Consider the following 13,943-nt stretch of genomic DNA (forward strand, 5'->3'; position numbering starts at 1 on the left):
AAAAATTTGTATTAAATTTATATTTATTTTGTATGAAAATAAGTTTATTTTGTAATTAGAAAAAGTAAAAAAAAATCTATTTTACCTTACAGACGGATTTACAGACGGATTTTCTGTCTGTAATCATGATTTTCCAAAGCTTAAATTACAGACGGAAAATCCGTCTGAAAATCCGTCTGTAATTACAGACGAAAAATCCGTCTGAAAATCCGCCTGTAATTACAGACGGAAAATCCGTCTGTAAGTTTGTCGCCGTCAAGAAATGGAGGGAGAATTTACAGAGGGAAAATCCGTCGGTAAATCGTAAAAATCCGTCAGTAATTTTCCGACGGAAAAAAATCCGTCGGTAAATAATTTCCGACGGGGCTTTTACAGAGGGACAAAATCCGTCGGTAATTTTGTCGGTAACCAAAAATCCGTCTGTAATAAAGACTAAATCCGTCTGTAAATCTGTCTGTATTAATCACTTTTCTAGTTGTGATTTAATATAGATTCACTTTAAATTTATATATAATGGCAGGTCTCTTTTATCATTTTTATATATTCTTTCTAAAACACTTAAAATTTTAAGTTGATTACAATGGTCAAAACATGTAAAAATAATCGGGTTGCTTCTGTAGAGGCAAGTTCTATGCCTAACATGAAGAATTATCAAGAACCAACAAAAAATTTGAACAGGTATATAATAATTATTATTTTTACTTATCTTATTTTATGAATTTGTTCTTAATATTTTTCTGTGATTCTTTGATTTAAAAATATGTGTATATAGTATTATTCTATCATATAAAAAATATATAAAGTTATTGTTCTATAATTCTCAACATACATGATATGAGTATTCTTTTTGACAAAAATAAATAAATGAATAAATAAAAGCAAAAAGGATTTAGGTATTGCTCAAACACTCCCTTCTCACTCTCCACGGTCATGACGCTGGGTAGCAATAATCTGAATGTTAAACTAAATCCAAACTCCACAATGGAGTTTCACACGCAAAATCCTGTTAATGGTCTGTTCCTCTTCGGCTCTTCCCTCTTGGTGCTTCCTTACACATTCTTCATCGTATTCCTTTGGTTTCATTGTTGCTGACTCGTCATCACAGGTGTGGGCAACCGGCTTTCCTTCTTGATTCTGGGTCAGTGGATTAAGGATCTGAAAGCCGAGCTTGGTTTGCTTTGTGTCGCCAAGGTCACTGGTCTTTTCTAGGTTTACTTTGCTGGATTGCTTTCTTTCTGAGTTGATTTTGGTGGTTTATGGATTCTGGCCTATTTCTTGTTCTTTGAAAAGGGGTTTTTGCTTTTGGGTCGGTTGAGTGTGTGTGTGGTGTTTTGCTCTGTTTTATCTTTATCTGAAGGTGAATCTTGGGTGCTGCCATTCTTTGATTGCTTTCTATGTATTCTTTTTCTCTTCATGTTATTCGATTTAATACTTTGGATGTCTCTTTGGGGTGCTTTATTGTTTCTAAAGTTTTAGTTTTTATTGGAATTTACATGCCAATTAGAGTAATCTGTAAGTTTTAGTTTTTATTTTCTATATTTTTACATCGGTATTTTTTTTTTCTTTATCGTTACAGTGAACAGCTGGAACAAGTGACTTTGGATTTATTAGCCAATTCAATTGGTCAATTGACTCAACTAGTTCAATCTATTGTTCAACATTTGAAAAATAATGTCAGCTCCCCCTCTAAAGTGTTTAAGGTCTTTGGTTCCGAATCTAATACTTTACTCAACAAGGTAGTGCATCGAGTAATCCTTTATTGCTATGCTCTATTGAAAAGGCAAAAACGGATTTGTCTATTGCTAAAAAAAAAGGAGAAAAACTCACTTGCTCCAAATACTATTCTTGGATTAGAGCTGCTTATTGTGAGTACTATGTAATAAGTAATTTAGTTTTATTATTATTATTATTATTATCATTATTATTATTATTATTATTATTATTATTATTATTATTATTATTATTATTATTATTATTATTATTATTATTATTATTATTATTATTATTATTATTATTATTATTATTATTATTATTATTATTATTATTATTATTATTATTATTATTATTATTATTATTATTATTATTATTATTATTATAGTAATAATTATTTTTTTATATTTAGTGGGTGCACGTATCTTTTAGACCAACAGTTTCGATGAGTTTGGACGATATTGAGCTTGCAATTACAGCATACTTGTATGGTGATATATTGGTAGATAAGTAAGTAGATTTAATAGGCATATCATTTTTTAACGGCGTTGTGAATTTTTTTAGCTATTTTTATTTACGTTAATTTATCTTTGGCAACGATGAGGAGGATATAGTGTTTTCAGATCATACAGCTCATAGAGATGTATTCAGGAGTTTGATTCCAGGCAAGCCAATTGTTTCTCTTGTGCTAGACTTAGTAGCAGATATGATGAAGATAGAGTTGACCAGAGAAAGTAGTTATTGGTTTTTACCTACAGTTTTTGCGGTAAGCATATCAGAGAAATAACACTAAAATAATGCTGGTATTTGTTATTTTTATTGTGCATATAAACAAGTGACAAAAATAATGCAGTTGTCAGAGAAGACAAAAATGGATCCCAACTGTCTGCCGTCTTGCATCACAGATATTTATTTGGGCAAAGTGGACTGCTTAAAAAGAGTAAGAATTGTTGCATACACCATATAACATAACTTAATGCTTGTTATTCAAGAAGTTTATATCATTTTTAAATTCAAAATAGCAAATATGGGTATGAAATAAATTTAATAACTAAAATGACTTTCTCTTGATTAGGTGTTTATCCCTGTATCTGAGACTATTGATGAAGGTCATCAACACTGGTACCTGGTAGTGATCGATCGTGTTAAAGGACACATCATTTTGCTAGACCCGTTGCCCACTGAGAAATAGTTCAAGCGAAAGAGGACAGCCTTGAAATTAGTAACTATATTTTATGTTTTCTTGTTAATTATCTAGATATATGACTAAAAAACCAAATTCTGACATAGACTTAAACAGGCCATTTTTTTAGACGAAGTAGTAGAAGACCGTCCATTCTATGACTTTGAGACTACTCCGAATCTGAATTCTTCACAATTTGAATTAGAAGAACCGGAGGGCCTTCCCACCCTCGAACATGGATCGTAAGATAATATTAATAGTAGTTATTGGTATGAAAGTTATGCATTATATAGCACTCTAATATATCTTGCTCGATATTTAGTAATGACGCGGGTGTGTGGGTTGCAAGTTGGATGATAGCTTGTTTTGAAGATGATCATTTTAATATAAAGGTAATATTATACATTATTTTTTATTCTCATTCTTTCTTTGATGTTTAGGTAGTTAAGCATTATGTGTAAATGTTAATGTTTTATTAGGTTGATGATGTGAGTCGAATGAAGATTGCAGTCTCACTCGTGTCGAAGAATCATAACATGATCGCGTATAGGGTCAAAAGAAAGGCCTCTGAAAATCTTAGAAAGCTGTATAATAATCACCATCTTGATTAATATGAATTCTCGGAAGATTAGACTTATAACATTCCCTTTTTCTATTTTTTGTGGGCATATAAACCTTCTTGTGACATACGCATTATAATTTGTTTACGTTTGTGTTCGTATTTGTTTGCCGGATTATTTAATGTCTCCATTTGACTAGAGATATAAGAAGCATTATTTTTAAAAGTGGGTTTTCTTGACCATCATTATTACTTTTACGTTTTATGATTTTTCTGCTAGTGGTGCTTATTATTATGCCATTTTGATATTATGATTGATTTGATCATAATTAGATGGATTCAGAATCAATACATGTTACCTAATATTAATATCTTTGATATATGCATTGAGCTCTATTGGGATTTGCAGTGAAGATTTTTTCTTTTACTTTTATTTTATCTTATTTATTTATTAGCTCTTTGGGATATTTCTTTGCATTTTGATCATCCCCTCTTGATGCGGGAGTTCTAGTGCAACTCTGGTTTTTCCTTTTTTCTGGGGTTTGAAGTGGAAGTGGGAGTTCGGGTGATTTGGATTATACCCAAGAGAAGGGACTGATTGATGTAGCTTTTGCTTAAATAATTAAAAGTTCATTTATGCTCAACTTTGAAGATGCTGCCTGATCAGAGAAAAAAGGTACTTACTCAGCTCATATGTGTATTTAGATTCACATGTATGTATCTTAATATGTTTTGGATTGGTTTTGACTTTAGAAAAGTCACATAATGCGATTGATGTGAATGTGATGCTATTGATATGTTTCTTTTCATGGAGTTTTGCGATTGATGTGAATGTGAATGAGATTGGATATTTTTCTTATAGATCTATGTACTTATATAGTGATATTATTGCTTTTTGTTAATGAATTGAACTTAACTTTTTTTCTTATTATACATCACAAATATTGTAATGAAGTCAAACTAATTTCCATTCTAAGATTCGAACTAGCCCTGCTTAAGCATTTCCTTTGGATGGTAAATGACTAGTTTTGTTTATCAGTTTATAAGAGTTTGATGAAGCTAATCTGGTTTAAATTCTACTGATGTAATTCAACTTGTGAAATGCCTTTTATCTGTAGCCTAAACCTCTGAAGAATTTGAATGGATTAATCTATCAAATTTGTGGTGAAACTGTTGGATTAACAGACATCGGCGATGTCTTTGTTGCTTGCAATGAGTGTGCATTTCTAGTTTGTCGTCCTTGTTATGAATACGAGTGAAAGGATATACCAGTGTTGCCTCCAGTACAAGACTAGATACAAAAGGCACAAAGGTAGTTCACTTTGTGCATATGTGTTTTTTTTTTCTGTTTTAGACTCTGATAATCCATTGTCTTAACTTTTAATTGAACTGAAAGAATCATCTTTGGATTTCAGGGAGTCCTCGAGTGGATGGAGATGAAGATGTGGATGATGTTGATGATTTGGCGAATGAGTTAAGTTATAGCCAAGGAAAGAGTCCTAATAATGCAATCTCTTAGAGTAGAGTATCATAAATTCATAACTCTTAATTCCATTGATAAATTCTTGGTTTCTGATTGATTATGTCACTCATGGAAGGTCTAGGCACAGCATGAAATGTTGCTAATGTGACAAAAGGATCAACTGGGGTGATATTTGGTCTCGGAACTGTTGGCCTTTCTGTAAGTGCAGGGAACAACTCTGTCTGTCTTAACTTTTCAGTTCTCAATTGGTTACTAATTATCATTTCCAAACTACAAGATAATTTATGAATTCTCCTTTAATTAGGTTGCATAAGGTGCAAAACTAAGGGGAGCATCTCGAATAATTGGCGTGGATAAGAATCCACAGAAGTGTGAAAAAGGTGCCAAAATTAGTCCTGAAATCGATCTGAATATTGTTTTTTCACCTAGCACAATCCTTGGTTCATTATTTGTTATTGTGTTTGTTGTTGCCGCAGCAAAAGCTTTTGGATTTACAGAAGTTGTTGACCCGAGTTCCTACCAAGAACCTATTGCTCAGGTTGTTGTTTATCTCATCTGAAAATATCCAATTTAACCTTTCAGATAATATATATATGGTCATATATCATATCAAATAGCTGCTACTAGGTTAAGACTTACATGTCTGTGAAACAAGTTTATTTGTAACAATCGTTTATATGTTGAAAATTTTCAGGTTATTAAGCGCATTACTGATGGCAGAGCAGATTTTTCTTTCGAATGTGTAGGTGACACTGACATGATAACCACTACATTGTAGTCCTGTTGTGATGTAATACTCATTGTAGCCCAAACTCTCCTTCAATGTTTTGTGCTATGATTTTACTTTAAAGCCAACCAAAATTCATTTATAAACTCTCATAGTTGAAATATTTTATGTTTATGGCACTGTAATCTTTGTTCTAATTTGAATAAAATAAAATAGGTGTTGAGGTTAAGCCAGGGGATTGTGTCAAAATAGATGAGTTGGAAGTAGCTAATGCCTACATCCACATCTCTCAGGTTCACTTCTTTTCATGCTTATTATTTTCTCGTGTTTTTTTGGAATAAATCTTCTAAAGCGTTTTCCCTCTCAAGTTGCACTAGGAGAGGCCTCAAAGAATGAGAAATCTAAGGAACCTATGGTTGTCTACCTCAAAGTTGGAGTGCAGAAGCTTGTTTTGGGAACTTTGAACAGGGAGAAAATCCCCCAAATACCCTTGGATTTGGTTCTTGACCAAGAGGCTGAGCTTTCCCACACTTGCCAGAGTGCCAGTGTCTATTTCTGAGGATATAGGGCTGATCGATATCCTTTACACCACTAGTATATGTTAATTTATTCGTTGTTTTTGAATTGGTCTTGGTCCCCTGTCATTAGAAAATTTTGAATATGAAAAGTGCAAGTTTCAATGATGTGTGTTGTTATTTGTGAATATTTTTTCCTTGACTTTTGATGTGTTCCCTGTGGCACTGATGAGGACGTACCTGGTGATTTTGGTTCTAATGACTATTCAGGTATAGCACAGACCTATCTCGTAAATTTGATGAATTGTTATTGATTTATGATTCACTTGCTCAAACATTGTTGCGTTGTTTGATTTGTACAGAGAGTGATGAGGAAGAGGCTGCATTGAATCTCAAAGATAAAGGTTGATAGTTCTGCTCAATCCAAAATGTACTATTTACTTGTGCATTCTATGATGTGAGTAACTAATTATTAATCTACATTCAGGAAAAGTTGAAACCAAGTCTGAAAAGGTAAAGATTGATGAACCAAAAATGGATGTGAGTGGTTCCCCAGCAAAGAAAGTCAATGTTGCTGTTCCAAAGAAAGATGAAGAGGACGAGGACTCTGATGATGACGATGATGACGACAATGATGATGAGTCTAATGATTAGGATGAATCTGGAAGTGAGGTAACACAATGAGTTTGTTATCTACTCTCTGTTGCAATTACTTTTTAATTTTATTTAAAACTTAATGGAAAAATAAAAGCATTGCGCTTCTTTCAAGTATTAATTTTGTGGAAACCTTTATTGATAATTGTAGATGGATGCTGATACTGATGAGGACGAGAGTGATGAAGATGAAGAGACACCTGTGAAAAAGGTAACATTACTGTGTGGTCCTGTTTCCTCATATATTGTCTTGTGTATTATTATTATTTGACATTAAAAATTAAATGCATTGCTTTATGTCTTGAAGGTCGACCAGGGCAAGAAGAGACCAAATGTGTCTACAACAAAAACTATAGTTCCTGTTGCTAAGAAAGCTAAGAATGTAACTCCTGAAAAGTCTGGTGAGACTATTAGCTATCTTTACAATTCGATATTGCATAACTTCGTAGTGTTGTTGAGGAAAATAGTCGATATTGGGACATGTCATGCATGCTCACTTGATAGCATTCCAAGTGCACCATCATATTTAATGTACTTTGTGTTGTAGGTGGCAAGAAAATTGCACATGCACTAACCCCTCACCTCGTGAAAAAATGTGGAAATCCGAACAGCGCAGGGAAGTTCCAGTCACCTAAAACTGGTTCACAGCAGCAAAAAAAGGGTGGAAACAAGGGTGGTCGTTGATCATGAAGTTTCTAATATGTACTAATTTTTGCTTTATTGCATTGGAATATCGTAATCGGTGTAATGGTTAGGAGGTTTACTAAATTTTGTTTGCTAGAGGTGGCTACTAGTTCGATGAGTTGAGTTCTCAGAAATTTTGTTGGACAACTATTGTGTATTAGTTGAGTTAAAATATATTAATTATCTTTATTATTCAAATCTGAGCTACTCTCTAATGCTGAGAACGTCCATGGCACCACTTGTTTTGACTATTTTCTGTATGTCAGGTTACTTTTTACCCTTGATTTTCATAACTCAAACTACATGATTTCTATTTGTTTTCTTGGTATTTCTAAAGACATTGTTAAGGCTATTTTATGTATTGAACAATCAAAGATGCTTGCTGTGTCAGGATCAAAACTTCGTTTTAAATTTGAGCCTTAATGCTCTAATTGGGATTTGGGAACTCATCCTTCGTTGTTTAAAACGATATGAACTTGAGTCTCCGCTCATTTGCAAACGATATTTTGGGGATCGCATGGTCGTGAACCGAATTATACACCATTCAACTCCAATATTCTGAATACTCAAACTAAACTACGCAACAATGGCTAAATTCATATTTACGTAATTACGTTCATTGTCTTCCTTTGGTTCCCTCCTTCAATATCCTAGTTTTTTTTCCTTAAAATCTTTTCGTTTTGTAAACCACTCACATGGACTAATCTTCATGCATGGATGGGACTTGACCTTGCATTGAATCATCATCACCATCATTAACGAATGGCACATAAACTCGCAAACTCTTCCTAAAATTGCGAGTTTAACCTAGTTTGACCGAGTCTACTCAATCTAGTTTATATCCAAGTTAACTCAATTTCACCACCTAATACGAGTACAAGTTTACAAATTAACTCACTGAGTTTGACAACAATGCCCCTCTACCAATGCAAAAACAAATAAAAGGGAAGCTAATCATACATTTTAACCATCCACGGTAATTTACAATCACAACATAACAAAATAATTAAAGTTTGAAATCCAGCCTTCAATTGAACTCTGAACCATATATATATCCTAATAAGCTAAGAAAATAAAAAGCCATTTCAAATAGCCTGCCATTACAAGAAACCAACATGCCAGTAACGGCTTCACCCGATATTTCTTGTTGAAAATATCACCAAACCAGGAACCTGCAGCGCACTCCAAGAACCTGTACACAATTCCATGGTAAAATTGCATTAAATCAATGGTTCAGTTCATAGAAGGAAGGATACCCTGAACCTGCAAAACTTGTAAATAATGTAAGAAAGTGACTTTTTAGAGAAAAATAAAGCTTTATAGAATACAAAACCCATACAGAACCATTGAATTGGTCGTTCACTAGCCCTTCATGTATGATGGAGATCAGTCCCTGACTGTAAAATAAAAGAATTCATGCACACATGCAAATCAACCATAATAACAAGCATACATGATCAACTGAATGGTAAAACTAATAACCGATCCCTTGTAAAAAAGATATTCAGGTTGAAAGAAAGAAAGGAATCTGGTTTTGTAATGAAAGGTTTTTAAAAAATAAAGAGGATATATCTTTAACATGACAAAGTATGTTTCCATTTTACACTAACAAGATCCAAGGCTTAACAAGAACTTGTGTTTGTTGGGAGATGGGACTGAGGGGTGGCTGCTTAATTCTTGTGAATATGGATTAGGAAAGTAACTCTAAGCAAATTGGACAAAATGAACCAAAACGAAATAATTGAGATTTGAGACAAAGAAAAAAACAAAAAGGGGCCAATAATTTGCGACAATCTTGGACAGAGTGTATGAAAATTTGTAGGAACACAAGGGAAACAGGAAATATTTACACATCATTACCTATAGAGCTATCGAGTACATACAAGTAGTGTAAACAAGAAATAAGGGCTCCCTATACAACAAAAAGAAATTGTCACTTTAGGTAGCCTAATAGAAAATTTTATGTTAGTTGGAACCTTCTGAATATGGTATTGAACCTCAAGAATTTATCCTAATGCAGAAAATCTTGTATTGTTTTGTCAAAGTTGTGTGCAATGCAATGAAAACTACTGCTAGAAGAAAATCAGCAATATGTGCTTTTAAGATCTCAACTCATCATGTGAATGCTACATTATTGTTGGAAATTAAGATATAATCAATTCATTCTTGGAACATACATATTCTTTTTGTTCTATTATTTTATTACCATTCATGCTTGGTCCATGTTAGATTATTTTTCTCTTATGCATGTTGGAAGCAGAACTAATTGAAGAAATTGTCACAACTATTTGGACAAGGCTACAACCTAAATTGCCAACATTTAGGGATGGATTGGTTGGAATTGATAAGAAGATAGAAGACATGAACTCACTTTTAAGACCAGATGTAAAGGATGTTCGCTTTATAGGCATATGGGGTATGGGAGGCATAGGAAAGACAACTCTTGCTAAAGTCTTGTATATAAAAATTCGAAGAAAATTCAAATTTAGTTGCACCTTTGAAACGAGATCCAATTGAAGAGAACTTTGAAGATTTTGAAGATTCCGATGGGTAAGGGGGAATATATATTTTCTCAAAAAATAGAAAAAATAAGAATTCAACAATTTGCTAAAATTAACAACAAGAATTCAACAATTTGTCAAAATTAACAACTAATATCAAATAATATAAATCAAACCAAATTACCCTAATTACAAAAATCACACCAGTGCTATAATAATTCAAATCACAAAAATCATAGGGAGGAAATTACCGGAAGGGAGAGGCTGACAACAGTGATGAAGAATGAGGAAGACGGCAAAGAAGACGGTGACGAAGACGGAACCAAGAGGAAGGCAACCTCTCTGGAACCAGAAGGAAGGCGAGGGCTTGCCCCACCCATGTTTGTTTTCTTCATCAAATTTACTTGTAACCCACTCACAACATCCCACATTTGCTTCTTAACTTCATCACTAACAGTTGTACAAGCCCCAACATCTTTTTGAGTTCCTGCTAAGTGGTGTTTCAATCTATAAACTCCTCCTGAAAAAATTTTATGACAGTATTTACATTGTATCTTCTTTCCATCTTCTCCAACAGATATCCCGTGCTCCCATCCTACATCAGTTCTACTTCCAAGAGCATTCTTAGCAACTTTTTTTTACAAGCGATTCCAGCTGTACTTCCTGACTGAGAAGCTGGAATGTTAATCGGATTTTCACTTGCATTAGCTTGATTTGATGCCATTCCTGTTTAGAAAAAAATAAAAACAGTAAATATTCAATGAATCAATTCAATATCATAGTAAAAATTCAACAATTTAACAAAAATTATTGGGATATAGGTGACAAAGAGAAGTTTCAATCAGGGAGCTCAGATGAAGGATCAAGCAGTAAAAATGATAGCAATGAACAAACTGTTAAAACAAACGGTGATTCATTGTCTTCACTAACTGAATATTTCACTGTTTCATACAATGTCCTCATTTGGATACACTGGAACAGACAAAAGCAGACACTTATTATTAGTATCTGACTGTATAATGCAGGAAGCTTTGAATGCCATGATGATGAAATCGAAATAGTTGAATCTCCCAAAGTAATATATATTAAATTGATGATACTAATTTACACATTTTGACTTGATCATTTTTCTAGTTGACAAAATAACTTGGCCAAGAAAATAAATGGTAGAATCTATTCAACTAGAATGATGTGTATAATCCAATTGCAATAACTAAAAATGAGGATATGTTAATAGAAATGAGTTGTTGCAAGTTGCAACATGCATTGATCAAAATATTGGTAAAGTCCTGTTTTCATTATTAGTCCTGTTTTCATTAACATGAATTAACATGAGAACAATATAGAAGTGTTGGAATTGGAAGGACACCAGGAGGGGTCTGAATTAAATGGTATAGAGACCCCAAAGACTACTAGTTTAGTGGATGAAAAAATTGAGGATGGTGTTAAAAATCATTTATTAAACAACACTGCTCAAGATGAAGTGAAAAGTTTAGGAGGGACATTAGTGGAAAGCACAGAGCAGTCAACCCACCAAGAAACATTTAGTCGTGAATCAGATGTCAATCAGAGTTAACATTATATATAAACAATTTCATTAATTTTTATCTTAGAAATTAGGAGGATTAAACTGTGTCAAATATTTATAATTTTTAAATAAAACATTAATTAATAAGAAAGAGCTAAAAGCAAAACCATGATATAAGAATGGATAAAAGCAAATCACTTTTTGTTTCACATTTCGATCGCCATTATTAATCCATGTTTTCCATTATATTATTGTTTTAATATATCAAAAGATGGTGATAGTAAAATAGCCTATTGATTTGCACTGAACCTCAAGTTCAAGTATCGCACCATAATACTACCTCTGAAGCCATTAACCAAAACCAGCTGGTGGATGGAGCTAAGGTAAGTTTATTCATTGATATTTTGTACATTAAGTTTGACAGGACATATTTGTGGAAAAGAGTCGAGGTGCAATATCCTCTCTCAAAATTTGACATATACTCGTAAGTCGTAACATACTAGTTATTTTCAGGTCTGAGATCACGGTTTTTCAGGTCTCAAAACTTACTATAATTCGTATAAAATCATAATCTAAATTGAACAATATAATTAATCTGCAATATAATCAGTAAACCAATAAATATACACAATAGCAATTCAACCTACAATATAATCCATAATAAACAAGTACAACAACAGATTGAACTGACTTTGAAGAGGATCAAAATTAAAAAAGTTTTAACATACCTGAACTACCAGTGAAGGGGAGGAGAAGAGCAGCAGCAATCCAGATTCCAGAAATAGAGAGCGAGAGCCAGAGAACCAGACACAGAGGCAGAGTCAGAAAGTTTCGCAAAACAATTGCAAATTGATGCTCACAGCCTCACACAGTTCAACCACCACCAGTCTAATTCCACAACAACGGCAGCAGGCTGTGACACACCAAATTGGGGATTTTGGTCGCGCGAAATTTAAACTTCAGAGGAATAGAGAGATAGAGTCAGAGAGAGTCAGAGATTGAAAGACTTGAGAAAGGTGAAATTTTGAAATTTTGGCCATGGAGATAAACTGTAAAGTGAGGAAGGTAAAGAGATTAAGGAATTTACTGCTAATCTGCTAGGGCTCCTCCATCTTCCATGGTCTTCTATTCAGATTGGGCCACTGGGTTGGACTGGGCTGCACTCAGGATCAAGAAAAGAGCATCTTCAATCTTGAACGCAACATCGGGGCAGAAACGCGATTCCAGCGGCTCTGCGTTTTTGCGCGGCGATTCCACATGAAGAAGCTTGGTCCTGGACGAGAAGCAAAACCGAGACTGAAGGAGGATGCAGAAACGTGAAATCGTGCGTTTCCACGAGTTGAAACGCGTTTTTGACTACCTTGGAAGAAAATGAAGAATACTGAAACCTTCAGAGGCGTGAACGAGAGGGTTTTTGAACCCAGATGAAGAATAATTTTGTTTTTTTGTTTTTTTAATATGTTTAACACAGATGAAGAACAATTTTGATTTTTTGTTTTTTTAATATATTTTTGTTTTGTTATTTCAATTATTTGAAACTATAAAATTAGGATTAATTGAATTCTAAAATTTGATTAATTTAAAAGGATATTTTTGTCTAATCAAATAAAGGAAGGATGTTTAAGTCTTTTTATAAAATTAAATAAATAAATATTTTTTATTTTTATTTAATTAAAAAGGGTGTTTTAGTAAAAGTGGTGATATACTATGTATTTAAAAAAGAAAAAATTAAATGCTGACGTGGAAAATAAATTCCACATGTCTTATTGTTATTTGTCTATATTTTAAACGTATCGGTACGTATGAATTTATCATCGTATCGTAGCAAACACCTATTTGTAACTACCCATTAGTGGACAGCACATCTGTTTTCTTCCATATTCACCAACTCCTTTTGTTATTTTGTATGGGAGTACATATAAATTTTATTTGTTGCATCAGAGTACATAAAAATTTGAAATATAATGTAAGTAAAAAAATATTTCATATTATATATCAATAGAGTAGTGACATGCATTAACTGAGTCATCAAATAAATCATGTGTATTTAAATTATATTTTAAATTTTTAAATAGTGGGTAGTTATAAAAGAGGTAACCGTGTTAATAGTGGGTAGTTTAATGGTTTTCCTATCATTTAAAATGGACTAAAATTGATCAAGTATATCTATTTTAATCTCTTCTACCAATCTTTTTATGTACTAATTGCATGCCAAAAATTTGGATTATTGATATTATTAATATTTTTTATTATTTTTAATTTATTTTTTTAAAAAAAATACATATATCTCGTTTACACTGTAAACAAGATAAATATAAAATTATCTCATTTACAGTGTAAACGAGATAAAAGAAAAATATTTATTTCGGTAAATATTTTTTAAATTATTTATTTTGATG

At 32.8% G+C, this 13,943-nt stretch overlaps 3 long non-coding RNA genes and 1 pseudogene across 3 annotated transcripts; 3 read left to right on the plus strand and 1 right to left on the minus strand.

Annotated features, from left to right (window-relative positions):
• Positions 2,143-3,271, plus strand: LOC110265902. The gene is made up of 4 exons (XR_002352440.1): positions 2,143-2,476; positions 2,564-2,650; positions 2,786-2,932; positions 3,011-3,271. It is a non-coding gene; the product is annotated as an uncharacterized LOC110265902 (long non-coding RNA).
• LOC107613128 lies at positions 5,016-5,708 on the plus strand. Its single transcript, XR_001613943.2, has 4 exons — positions 5,016-5,133; positions 5,240-5,315; positions 5,412-5,473; positions 5,630-5,708. It is a non-coding gene; the product is annotated as an uncharacterized LOC107613128 (long non-coding RNA).
• Positions 6,404-7,713, plus strand: LOC107613129 (annotated as a pseudogene).
• LOC107613130 lies at positions 10,386-13,037 on the minus strand. Its single transcript, XR_001613945.2, has 3 exons — positions 12,632-13,037; positions 12,273-12,501; positions 10,386-10,742 (listed from the first exon to the last, which is right to left on the minus strand). It is a non-coding gene; the product is annotated as an uncharacterized LOC107613130 (long non-coding RNA).

This window comes from Arachis ipaensis, chromosome B08 (assembly GCF_000816755.2).
Source record: "Arachis ipaensis cultivar K30076 chromosome B08, Araip1.1, whole genome shotgun sequence".
NCBI lineage: Eukaryota > Viridiplantae > Streptophyta > Magnoliopsida > Fabales > Fabaceae > Arachis > Arachis ipaensis.